Source organism: Meleagris gallopavo, chromosome 2, assembly GCF_905368555.1.
Source record: "Meleagris gallopavo chromosome 2, MGAL_WU_HG_1.1, whole genome shotgun sequence".
Classification (NCBI taxonomy): Eukaryota; Metazoa; Chordata; class Aves; order Galliformes; family Phasianidae; genus Meleagris; species Meleagris gallopavo.
In genome coordinates this window covers 32,509,049-32,521,915 of record NC_139405.1, presented here as the reverse complement: position 1 = coordinate 32,521,915, position 12,867 = coordinate 32,509,049, and the positions used below count along the sequence as shown (strand labels likewise).

The following is a 12,867-nucleotide window of genomic DNA, read 5'->3' as shown; positions in this document are numbered from 1 at the left end:
CATGGGAGAAGCCTAAGACTTTAATGGAAAGGGTCCTGTGTGAGCAGATTACTTGTTGTAGGCTGTGTTTTTTACTCCCTATAGCTTGTAGGTGGCTGCAGTCTTGAAGCTGTGGGCTGATAGTTGATCTCAACTTCTTAATTTTCTCTTGGTTATAGTCAATACACAGACACTGTAGTCACTTCAGTAGGCTCACAAAATATACTGGGCACCTTTGGTATGCTATAGAATGGCCAGATTCATTATTCAGATAAGCCTGTGGTGGAAATGTACCAGAGCATCTCAAGGAGTAAGAATCATGAGAAATTAAGGCTAAATGCTCTAAAGGCAACATTAGAGAGCTGGACTCAGAAGGAAGAAAGTGATATGGGTAAAAAAAAACAACTTGAAGTCTAAAGGATAAGTAGAGACATGAAATTTAATTGCACATTATCAATTTGTAATGGCAGCGAGCTTTAGCTGAGATACGAAGCATCCTGTAAAGGAATAGTAAGAAAATTAGGTTAGCATTTAGTGACTTTTAGCATTCATGGTTAATAATTTAATTTTTTACCATTGTTGTCAACCTCACTGCAACACTGAACTACTCCTGGCATCAGTATTAAGGGAAAAAAACACTTCCAGTGGACCTTCCTAACTGGAGAGCCTTAATTGTAGTTAACTTAAAAATCCATTTAAACACTCTGCTAGAATCCTTAGTTCTACTTTAAGCTGGTCTGTGTACTCTTCAATGCCACATGCCAAAGGCGTTTTCACTTATTTAGGTGATAATATGCCTATCTTGACATAAATGCTCTCTCACACAGTGAATCACTCAGCACCTGGATGTTTTTTTCTAGATTACTGTCAAGTCTGCTAGTATAAAGGGGCAACAGGTTATTTCTAACATCTGGCATGCTTTGGCAATAAATAAATTGTCCTGTTTTATTTACATATTTTCATTTTTGTCTTCCCTTTAACTGACTCAAACATGATGAATTTTATTTAAAGTCTCTAGAGGTACTAATATCAAATAAAAAAGAGTGTGCTGCTATAAAGATAGAAAAGCTATAAGACAATACCTTGAAATGTGCTTTATTTTCCTGAGCATATGAGAGTCAGAATTGAATATAACAAGGTGGGGAGAGAGAGAGAGAGAGAGAGGGAGGCATTGCTCTTCCCACATATAAAGCTACAAACACATCTATTGCTCCACATATGAAAATGCAATTGTGAAAAAAACAACAAGGTTTTGATGTACCACAGTATTCTCCTGGAGAAGCTGACAGCCCATGCTTGGACAGGTACACTCTTCAGAGAGTAAAAAACTGGGCTCACTTCCACCTCACTACAGCCTCCTTTGCTAATTGTAGAGGGGCAATAACGTCACCCCTGAGCCTCCTCTTCTCCAGATTGAACAATCCCAGTTCCCTCATCTGCTCCTCATAAGACTTTTGCTCCAGACCCCTCACAAGCTTGGTTGCCCTTCTCTGGACACGCTCCAGGGCCTCAGTGTCTTTCCTGCAGTAACAGTCCAGACAGAATAGACAGTCTTTGTTTCCATCTGAATCATGTGGGGGATTATTCTGCTCCTCATCTCAGACTTCCAGGTCAGGGGGTAGAGTTCCCCAAGGATAGTTGGTCTGACTATTAAAGATAGGTGTAAAGAAGGCATTGAGGACCTCAACCTTTTTCTTATCCTCAGTGGTCCTTTTCCCCAGCACATCCAGTAAAGGATGGAGATTCTCCTTAGCCCTCCTCTGACTATTAATACATTTTAATACATTTGTAAAAAAATGTTTTGTTCTCTTTTACTACAGTGGCCAGGTTATGTTCAAGCTTGGCTTTTGCCTTCCTAATTTTCTCCTAGCATATCCTATCTTTTCTGAGTTGCCCATCCCTTCTTCCACAGGAGACAGACTCTGTTTATTTCTTGAAGTCTCAGTAAAAGTTTCCTGTTCATCCATGCCAACCTTCTTCCCTTCTAGCTCATCCTACAGCACTCAGGAACAGCCTGCTCCTATGCCTTTAAGATTTCCTTCATGAGGAGTGTCTGTGAACCCCTTTACCTTCCTGTAAAGAACTCTCCAGATACCCTCCTTACCAGTGTTCTGAACAGATCAAAGCCTGCCCTCTGGAAGTCCAAGGTAGCAGATTTGCTGACTTCCCTACTGGTTTCACCAAGAATAGAGAATTCTCATTTTGTATGGTTTTGTCCAAGACACTGCTAATTTGCCATGTGTAGCTATTCCTAAAACATTAAAATTAAGGCAATGAGTTCTGCCCACAAATCCGCCTAAATCATTCTATTCCAGAACAAGATCACTTGGAGTTGGATTCAGCCCTTGAAAGATTGTACGTATTCCTTTCTGTGTTTGAAAGTAAAACTGTAACCATAGCAGTCACAAAGATGGCAATAAGAACAGTTGCTGTTTGCTTCTTAATACTAGAAATTGCATATGGATTGTTTGCAATTAAAAACTGTCCAAAACTTTGCAAATAGTGTTACAAATCCTGGCACAGAAAAACAGCCAGTTACATGCCAGGCACTTGAAGACACTATTGTATATGAAGATGCAATCAATAAGCAAACACATGACTAAGGTGTAGAGATGGGGATGGCCAAGGTGGACTGGGCAGGGAAGGAGTAATACAGTTCAGCTGATTTTGGAAAGCTCTATAGGCAAACGTGTGCAATGCTGTCCCTCTTGAGATTGCCCTTTGCAGCCCCTGTCAGGCAGGCTCTCTCTGAGCCTCTTGAATTATGGACAAAAATATTTTGTCTGCTCTCCCGCTCCCTGTTAAACCTAATACATATCAGTAAGATGTGGGCTGGATACTGCACCTTTTTCTTTTTTCAGCTCAACTACTGTGAGCTGACTGCCTCAGCTCTTTCTTCTCCCAGGGCACAGAGCAGCCCTGACAACTTCCCACAAAGACGTTTTTTTTCAGATGGTGTGTGATCATCTTCTCAAAAGACTGAAAGCAGAGAGCAGTAATGGTTAATGGGATAGCTGGAGCTGAAGCTAGGAGCTGGAGATTGCTGAGTCAAGGAAGATGAAACGGGCAGGGATGAAACAGACCCCAGACCAGTGGCTGTACTCTTTGCTGTGCTGAATATGTGGAGCCACGGAGCCGTTTTTAGCTCCCTGTGCTGGAAGCCAGATCAGCATCCGGAATAATTAAAGTATCCTGGGGACCAGAAATTGCAGCACCTAGAACTGGGGCCTTTGTATGCACACCAGCCAGGTATGTGTTGTCTGAACACTGCTGAAGCTCTTCTCCTAGCAATTGCCTTACCCCAGAGCTGAAGAGATGTGCTGTGTAAGAACCAGGTAGTCATGCTTTAGACTGCTCATATACTCCGTTGGAGTTTCCAGTAGGGATACACAATTAAGCAGCTCAGGGACTGAGAAAGTTGTGGTCCAGATGTCTGTCCTTGTTTGCTGCAGGAGAACAGGAGCAGGATTAGCAGAGGAGAAATGTGAAATGCACCACATCCAAAGGAGAGGCTGTCAAACATCTACTTGCACTGCAAGTAAGGAAAATAAAAGGAGAGGAAACTTTTAGAAGCAAAAACATTTGATATTCAAAGAACAGAATGCTAAACAGGTACCTCTGCACTTTTCATTTAGCCTTAATGACAACTAGGAAAGGCTGACAAGCTTCCTTCTTCAACTTACTGAAGCATAAAGCTAGTATGTGGGAGTATTAGCTCTGGTAAGCATTGTGTGCTGTTTCATTTGTGAGTGAAAGAGGCTGTCTGCATTTCAAGGAATCACACTGAAACCTATACTCAATTTATGGCAGAATAATAAGGCGATCTATTGTACTGCTTTTGGAAGTGGAAAATGAGCTCTGCTCTAGGTGTATAATTTGATATTGCTGAATCAACAGCAGTATCAATAACATACAGACGTTCACATGCGCTTGTGCCTCGCGTGTGAGATAGTTTTTTGCTTATGTGTGTACACATGTATATACCTGTAATGTGAGGGGCAGAATTCAGCTTTTGGTACCAAGTCCTTTAGCTGTGCAGTTCTCAGGACTCTTGAGCAGAGGTTCCCAGCCCCACATCTAAGGTTGTGGTTAGAGACTTATTTCGAAAGCTGGAGGAAAATTTCATCCACATGAATTTCAGATATGGAGAACTCTAGGAACCACTTTTTTTTTTCATGGAAATGAAGTAAACAGAAGGTGTCCAAGTAGCTACAACTATAAACAGCTCAAAGTTGTAATGTCTATTTACGCAGTCCTGTAAGCTTACACTCTAGACATTTCCCTCTGGAAATTAGGGAATGTCATCTGTCAGGCTATGGTGCTTACAAAGCAGTCAGTCCACATGAAGCAGAAAACTGCAGGAATATTTTTGCTGTAATGAATCAAGGGAAGGAATGGGAGAAGATTGTCTTTTAAACAATAAGAAATGAAACAAGAATTCTGTACAAATGGAAGAAAATATTTATCCGAGATGCAGAAAAAAGTTATGTACTTGGCAACACTTTAATGTTTTTATTCTTTAAATACATCCACCTGTATGTGGAAGTTTAACTGAAGGCTCTGCTTAGCGTGTAGAAAGTGCTACATGACTTTGCTCAGATCCAGTTGTATTATTACTGTGCCTACACAGTAAGCACGTTTTCAGGCTATGCACTGTTCTGTGTAGAAAATAAAAAGAGGGACAAATGAAGCAATAGCAAATGAATGAATATCAAATGTAAAAAATGTGAGAAAGTAACGTTCACATCTTCTTTGTGACGTAAGGCAATGGCCCCACCTGATGTAATGGGATAGAAAGTGTCTTCTTAAATTTAAAGGGTTAGAATAGAGAACAGGAAAAATCAAATGACTTGCCATATAACTAGCATATTTCTCTGCCTAGATTTCTGCAGATACTTAGCACTATCTTAAGGAGTCAATAAAGCTTATCCTGAGAAAGAAAATAATTCTGGGAAGAAGGAGAAAAAATCCTCTTAAATATTTGATAAATCAGCTGTACAAAATATTGAGAACCAGAAATCTCCAAGCCAACATTCAGAAGTCCAAATAAATTAATTTTTCTGGTTTGCACCAAACTACAATTCCATCCTAATGTTCCACAATTTCTGCTGTTTCAGAAGGGTCAAACACTTTTTAGTAAACTGTCTTTTCTCATTACACATAAAGGTTATATAAGAAAAGCATGGCCAGCAGACTAAGATAAGTTACTGTATGTGTTTCCCTGGTACTATTAAGACTGAGCTGGAAAACTTCAATTTTGGACTACCAATTACAAAAGGACATTGAGAGAAGTGGGACAGGTTTCAGCCAGTAGTCCAGAGAAAACAGGATGCTAATTACCTGTGAGGGAAGACAAAGAAACTAGATTTGTTTACTCTCTGAATCACAAAGATGGCAACGTTTTCTCAATGGTAGTAGATGATACAACAACAAGCAATAGCAACAGGCTACCAGTTTTGAACTTTAAACTGAGACATAGGAGAAAAAATTTCACTTGTAGAAGAATTTTTATCCTCAGAAGGCTGCAAAATTCAGCTCAACCCAGCATTGACTGACCTGATTTATTATTGGCAATAGCACTGTCACCTGTAGGCTATATCTGTAATGGAGGAATGAGAATCCCTCCTACATGGGTTCTGCTGTAAACTGTTCTGCACTGTGAACACCTGAGGTTGGCCTTTTGTGCCACATACCTTCATGTAGCTACAGTCAATTTCCATCATAGATTCATTATAGTGTGTAAGACTATTAAAGCTATAAGGGAACTGAATATCTGATTTAAGCTCTCAAAGCCAACAATTAGTGGAAAATTCTGTCAAAGTATATGCTGATTTCACTTTGCCAAACAACTTGCTTATTCATATGTAGAATATACTAAGCATAATATTGTTAATCATTTTTTTAATTATTATTTTAAAGAGCCAAATTTTAACACAAAGACATTTCCCTAGAATTCAGCAAAACAAAGGGAGGTAACCAATGAGAAATCACTAATTCTGTTTCTGTGATATTTAATGTTGAACATATCTTGCTTGACTCTCACTGACAACGATAAACTTTATGAACATTGCAAAAGTGATTTATTTTAAATTCAGTTCTATGCTATCATGCTACATGGTGAGAATTGTTTGTAATTGTTTGCAAGCAGTCTGAGATGCTGAATTTGCAATGGCCGTTTACTTATTATTCACATTATTATGTATTACTTACATCTATTATATAGATTCACTGGGACCTAATTAAAACTCTATTTGATTAGAAAGCAAGAAACTGAATTGAAGTTTGTAGGATTTTGGTGGATAGAGTCCAATGTATTTAAATAGCTACCTTAGAGATTTCAATGAGATATTAATTTTGTAAGAAAATTAACTTCAAGAAATAATTAACATAATCATTTTTTGGAAAAATGTAATCAGAATTGTAATCATTAAATTATTCAATACAAAATACTCAGAGATTGATGATGGGAATTCAATTGCTTGTGTTCTGCATTTCTGAGAGCTGATATTGAAAATGATAAAGGATATGAAGGAACTCCTGCTGCTGGTTATTGTGTTTTGCCCCTTTTGTTCTATGTCTAGAGACACTTCACTGACATTGTCTTGTTAAATAGCAGGAGACCTAAAAATGGCCTACAGTTAGTCATTAAGGTTGTATTTTTTATCCTGCAGTCATCCTGTATCTTTGTATTTTTTTGACATGGAATGGACGTCTTCTGTTGGAGGAATTGCAGCAGTAGTGAATTGTTGGATCTATCCCCTCCGCTTTGCTCATAACAGCGACAGGAGTGTGAGGAATATATGGTAGTGCTGCAATTGCAGCTGCTCCTGTGCCATCTCACATTCCTCTAATATAAAAAGAAATTAGTCAAAGCAAAGGAGGGCCTCAGACTATCTGCTTTTGATTAATAAGTCTCTGGCTCTTGTGATAGCTTTTTAGAGGCTCTGACGGTTGCTCTATGTTATAATTTTATTTTTAAACCTTGACATGCAGAGTCACTGTACAACTATGTCAGCTTTCTTATCCAGATGCACTTCCTGAGTTGAATATGGACTGTGGAGGAAGATAAACAGAAAGAAAAGCAGAATGGCAAGGCATTAGCTTTCTGTGAGTCACTTCCCAATAACCATGCTGGGGAGGTGTTAAGAGGAAGAGGAAGCTAAGAGGCTGATTAATGGTAGCCTGCACCTGTCTGAATCACAAGGATGACAAAACCAAACTTTTCTCAGTGGCAGCAGGTGATACAACAGGCATCAACTTTCCTTGTGACTCTTTAGATCTAGAACATTTTTATCAGTGTAGAAATGCCTAAATACAGAGGTTTCCCATTTTGTGTATTTTGTAAACAAGAATAAAATGAACAAATAACACAAATATACAAAGCAAGATGTAATTAAGTGAATCACAACACACAAGTAAGCTAATTAGCAAATTGCTTAGGCAAACCTGATTAAACTAATGCTGCTTAGTATGTTCAGTACTGTAAGCTGGAAAGAGTTCATATTTATTTATTGGACTATTAAATCCACCATTAACTTAACTTTGCTCATAATGATACTATCAGATTTTTTTGTAGTCTGGCAGGTATTAGGTATGTATGTAGGCAGTGCCTATGTGAACTGAGTCAGTGTTAAAATTACATTGTTGATGTTGTTCAGTACAGAGGGCTCACCCTCTAAGTTGTCAAAGAGTAGTGTTTCATGCCTCAGCACAGCATACAGATAGATACTATATAACTCAAGATGACAAAGTTTCCCATACCTAACAGGCAAAGAGGAATATGCTAACAAATAGCAGTTTCTATAGTCTCAACTGTAGAATACTTTCTGGCCGTAAGACTTTTCCCCATGTGAGTTTTTAGACAAAGGAATTGTGATAGGGACTGTTTCTGAGGAGTGAATGAATGAATTCCCAATGTTGTGCTAGAATTTAGGGTGAAATAATTTTTTAAAAAATATTGTGGCATGGTGAATGTGAAAGGCTATTGGCTGCTTCACTTATGGCCATACAGTGCCGTGTTTTGGCCAGTGCAGAAAGCCTTTGGTCATGTAAGCCAAAGGAATGGGCAAAATCATTCATTTGAAACTGACATAGGAGAAAAAGATTATTTCTTGTTAAATGAACTATGGAAGAAAATAAAGAATTTGACGGTAAAAACTAGAACATTCAGATATCATTAACCGTTGGAAACTTTTAGATTCTCTAATACCACTGCACTCTTCAGAGCTTATTCTGTTCATGAGTTTTTCTTGCTCTTATTTTCTTTAGTGAGTATAGTTCAGAGCTGTATTTCATCTTCTGTCTGCACAGGGACCAAAGGAGTGCCAAGATGTACTGTCTCTCCTCTCTAGAATGGAGGGTGTAATGCCTCTGGAAGGAGTATCCAATCTAAGTGACAGCACAGAATAAATGTAGGATACATCTGTCTGCAACTCCCATCACTCAGCATGGCAACAGGTCTAATAAGAAATATTTCAATGGGAAAAGAAGTTATACTGAAAGCAGATATTTTTAATGGCGCATTTCAGATATCTGGTAGACAATTTTCTGTTGGTAACTACCTGACTTTAATTGAGGTAAAACTTATTTGAGGGAATAGTCTAGAAAAATGCTATGGTGCAGATATGAGGTAAATTAACCTGTTCTGGTTGAAATACCACAGAAGCACACTGCTGTGCTAAACTATAGCCACCTCTGTGATTGCAGTGTACGCATATGCTGAACCTATTATTATTCAGAAAATGATGTAACCCTACATAGTTTTTAAGAGATTTATATTGAAGCATAAAATTTCTGTTAGATGCTCATTCAGTGTTTTAGGGGTCTATAAAGCAAATCAGTATTAGTAATATAAATTATGAAATGACATAGTGGTTTTCTTAGTCTGTCTCCAAAAAAGGATAGTTATCCAGGAGTGAGGCAGGAAATTCAAAGTTGCTGGAAGAATATGTCACATAGAATCTCTAATAACCAGATGCAGTAACTATCCGCCAGTCTCTTTCAGATGTGTCCTGTGGGATTTTTCTACATTTGTATATTACTACTTGACAGGGAATATGGTTCTTAAATCTAAACAGATTAAACTAAAAATACTTGTTTCTATTTCAGTTTACATTTGGTAGGAAATTGCCCGCTCTCTGCTTCTGAATCTTGGTACTTAAGGACATTTTTTTACTATTTTAATCTTTTTATTTACTCCTGCACCCATTCTGGTAACTATGGCACCAATATGTATTACTAACTAGAGGATTTATGAGTTATTCTATCATCCTTTTCTGAATGCATTGGGCCATTAGCAATAAAAGCTGCATAGGTTTTCCCAAGTTGTTATTACTGAACAGAGCATTCAGAGAAGGACTGCACAGGTAGTAATTAAATTTGCAATGGAGATTATAGAATTATAGAATATCCTAAGTTGGAAAGGAACCACAAGGATCACCGAGTCCAATCCCTGGCTTCACACAGGACCAGCCCAAATTCAAATCTGTTGTCTGAGAATGTTCACGTGTTTCTTGAACTCTGACAGCTTGGGACAATGACCACTTCCCTGGGCAGCCTCTTCCATGCTCACCATACTATGGTGCAGAACCTGTCCCTAATCCCTAACTTGACTTGCACTGACACAGCTCCATGCTGTTCCCTTGGGTTCTGTCACTGTCACAGAGAACAGAGCTCAGCACTGCCCCTCAGCTCCCTGTGAGGAATGGTGGACTGCCATGTTGCTTCCCCTCAACTCCTCTGCTCTGGGCTGAACGCACCAAGGGACCTCAGCTGCTCCTCATACACATTGCCCTCAAGACCTGGTTTCATGTACTGGATTGCATTGATAATAGAAGCGGAGTCTATTAATTTTAATTTATCTATAGAAACACTGAAAGTTTAGCCTTTATAACACATTAAAAAAAAAAAAAAAAAAAAAAAAAACAAACAAACAAAAAAAAACCAGGGCTGTTTTATTACTGGCTGTTAATTCAGCCTCTCATGAAAAATTCCTGCCAGAACAGCAATTGGTTGAATATGTAGAGTATTGCTGTGTGTTCCTAAAATGTGCAGTAGATCTCTGGGGTCAGTAGTTAATTGTTTTGATTGTCAATTTTCATATGTTACATAAATTTAAATTGAATTACAAGAAATGTAGGACAGAACTAGTTTAATTAGTTTTTTCATTGAAAAATAATAGTGGACTCATAAAACCCATAGCGCTGACTTTATGGTGACTAGGTAGAATTTCACTGCCTGTGGGCTTGTTGTCATACATTTAGTTCTTCAGTGATACTTTTATCAAGTCCTGCCAAATATTTTTCTCTTATCATGTCTCCATGTATCTTCATAAAAAGTAGTGTTCAACTTTGCCTTGTGATTGGAGATCATGGAATGCAAGATTGCACGGACTATTTCTTCTAGACAAGATATTAAGCAGAACTGGCATCCTTACTGCAGTATTTGTGATATTAGCTGATAATTTAGAAAGGGAAGAAGTACAAATGTAGCCGTAAATTTATCTTCTGCAGATGGTACATTTATTTCTCATGGGACCCACTGAACATCTGTGAAATGTCACTATTTTTTGAAATTTGATGCAATTTTGTCATTGTCCTGTAGTTCTAAGACTGTAATGTTAAAGTAATAATAGTAATTTAGATAAAAATGTAGTAAAAGCTTATTTATTTTCTCTCAGGACCTCTTATTATGTCCTGCAAAATCTAAGTCTTTTTCTGGACTTTTCTAAGGGACTTTTTCTGGAGGGAATTTTATCAAGTTGGGTACTTTGAGCAATTACAGCTTCTATCTTCCTCTGAAGGATGGATATTACTTTTGTCATTTTCTTTTGCTCGTAGCCCAACATTACTTACTCATCAAGACTAAAATTTACTCCACCTCATATACTTTTTTAGGAAGGCATCATACAGCTTCCTTAATCTCCTATCTCTAGGAGAATCTTCTAGGTCTTCAGAGCATTATGGCTTTAGAAAATAATTTATTGCTATCCATTTCAATCTTTTTGAAAGGACTTAGATCCTCATTGGATGAAGATGTTCAAATTTCTATTTTTGTGTAGAGAACATATGCAATTCTCTTTTGACGCTAGGACACTTATTAATTTGACATGATTAGCCAAAAATCATCAGTGCAGTTCATTACAGAACCCAACTTTGCTTCTGAATCATTGGGGATTTCTCTGTGAGCTCTAGGAACTGGGTAAGATATAAGCATTTAAATAAGTGTCTCTGATTTTACATGGGGAAAAAACCTTAGTTGGAATTTGACCTAACGTAATAAGTCTCATTGGTAAAAGATTATTTTTACTTATCAAAGATGCTATTTGTTTTGTGGTTAAAGGATAAAGTAATATGTTTGAAGATTGTAAAATTCATTGTTATTCCGGTACACTGATAATAGCTCAGCTGAGATAATATGTTTGACTAGCCCTTAACTTGCAGAAAAAGTTTTTATTTGTTTCTATCTAGATAAGCTCTGAACTAGAATTTAAAGAAACTTCTATTTATCATTACACTGTACTGGTTGATGTTATTGCAGAATGAAACTTAAAACAGGTAGATTTTAAGAGCTCTCTTTGCACAAAATATTCTTCAAGGAAAACTATGGAACTCAGAAAGATATAGTTCTTGGGAAAATATGGTATAAAAATTTGTAGGACTGTTGCAATGGACACACTTGTACCATTTCTAAATTTTCTATTAGAAGTCTGGTATCCAGTGAGCTTACAGTACCTTTGCAAGGAAATGCAGGCAAAGAAACTGCAACAGAGATTGTATAAAAACTGAATTTTATCATCTTTTTTTAAAAACCATTAAAAATATATTTCCACTCTTTTTTATAGAACAACAATAATATCAGGAGTAGAGATGGAATATTTGGAAGCTGTAAGTTTGGGCACCTGTAAGGTAGACTCATCTCCACTTGCTCTTGAATATTTATATTCCTTCTGTGAAAGATGCCTAGAAAAGACAACTCTCTTTATTGCAGCAGATGTGTGAATTGCCCTTTCCTGCAGGAAGCCTGTTAAAATAAAGTCAGATTGGTTATTTCCAGTGCAAACTTTTCTATCTGAAATGGTGAATCTTCAAAACTAACATAGCAAAATCCCATTTTAAACACTACATAGGATGCAGTCATTATAAAATAAATAAATAAATTTAAATCTATCAGTGTATTACATTATACCAATCATCACTTACCAGGTGTATTTGTTGCTAGAACATTTAAAATGTTAATTACAGTAGTAATATTTGTTTCACACTTAGCAGTTAGAATCCTAAATCAGTTACAAAATCGTAGAGCAGTAGAAACTCCTAAATCAGTGGCAAATGATGAAGCCTTCATGTAGACTTTGTCTTTTAAATCCTTGTAGACATAAAAACGGAAGTGTACATATTCAATATGAAAAGCAAAATCCAATATGATTGCAGTTGTGAAAGAGTCTTTTGCAAAGAACAATATTAGTCGTAATCCAGAGATGACTGCTTTTCTGATTTTTTGACATTTTGAAGTTCTAATTTCTCATTCTAAACTTGAACAAACCATTTATCAGTATCTGTTCCCTAACCATGTGCATTTAGCATTTGAGTCTATGCAGACAGAGCTGATATTCTACATTTCCATTTCCAGGCACCAGATATCCATACTGTGGAGATCTTAGAAGAGATTTGGTGCCAGAACCTAAATTTTCCCCTCATCCATACCATATGAGGAACTATAATTCCCTGTTCTTCCCACTTTCAGCCTTGGAGAGTCTTTTGCAATCCACAGAACATCTCCCATTCCACTCATCTCTTTCTCTTGTATAGCTCCTCATATATCCACAGAAGAGGCAATTAAATTCCTGCTTTCTCCTCTTTACTCACTCTAGCCACGTTGGCCTGCCCA

The 12,867-nt window shown here is 37.4% G+C and overlaps 1 long non-coding RNA gene across 18 annotated transcripts in view; it reads left to right on the top strand.

The window, feature by feature from the left end:
* The window catches only part of LOC104909624 (uncharacterized), a 275,598-nt gene that overhangs the window by 106,721 nt on the left and 156,010 nt on the right, over nucleotides 1-12,867 (top strand). The window lies entirely within an intron of this gene.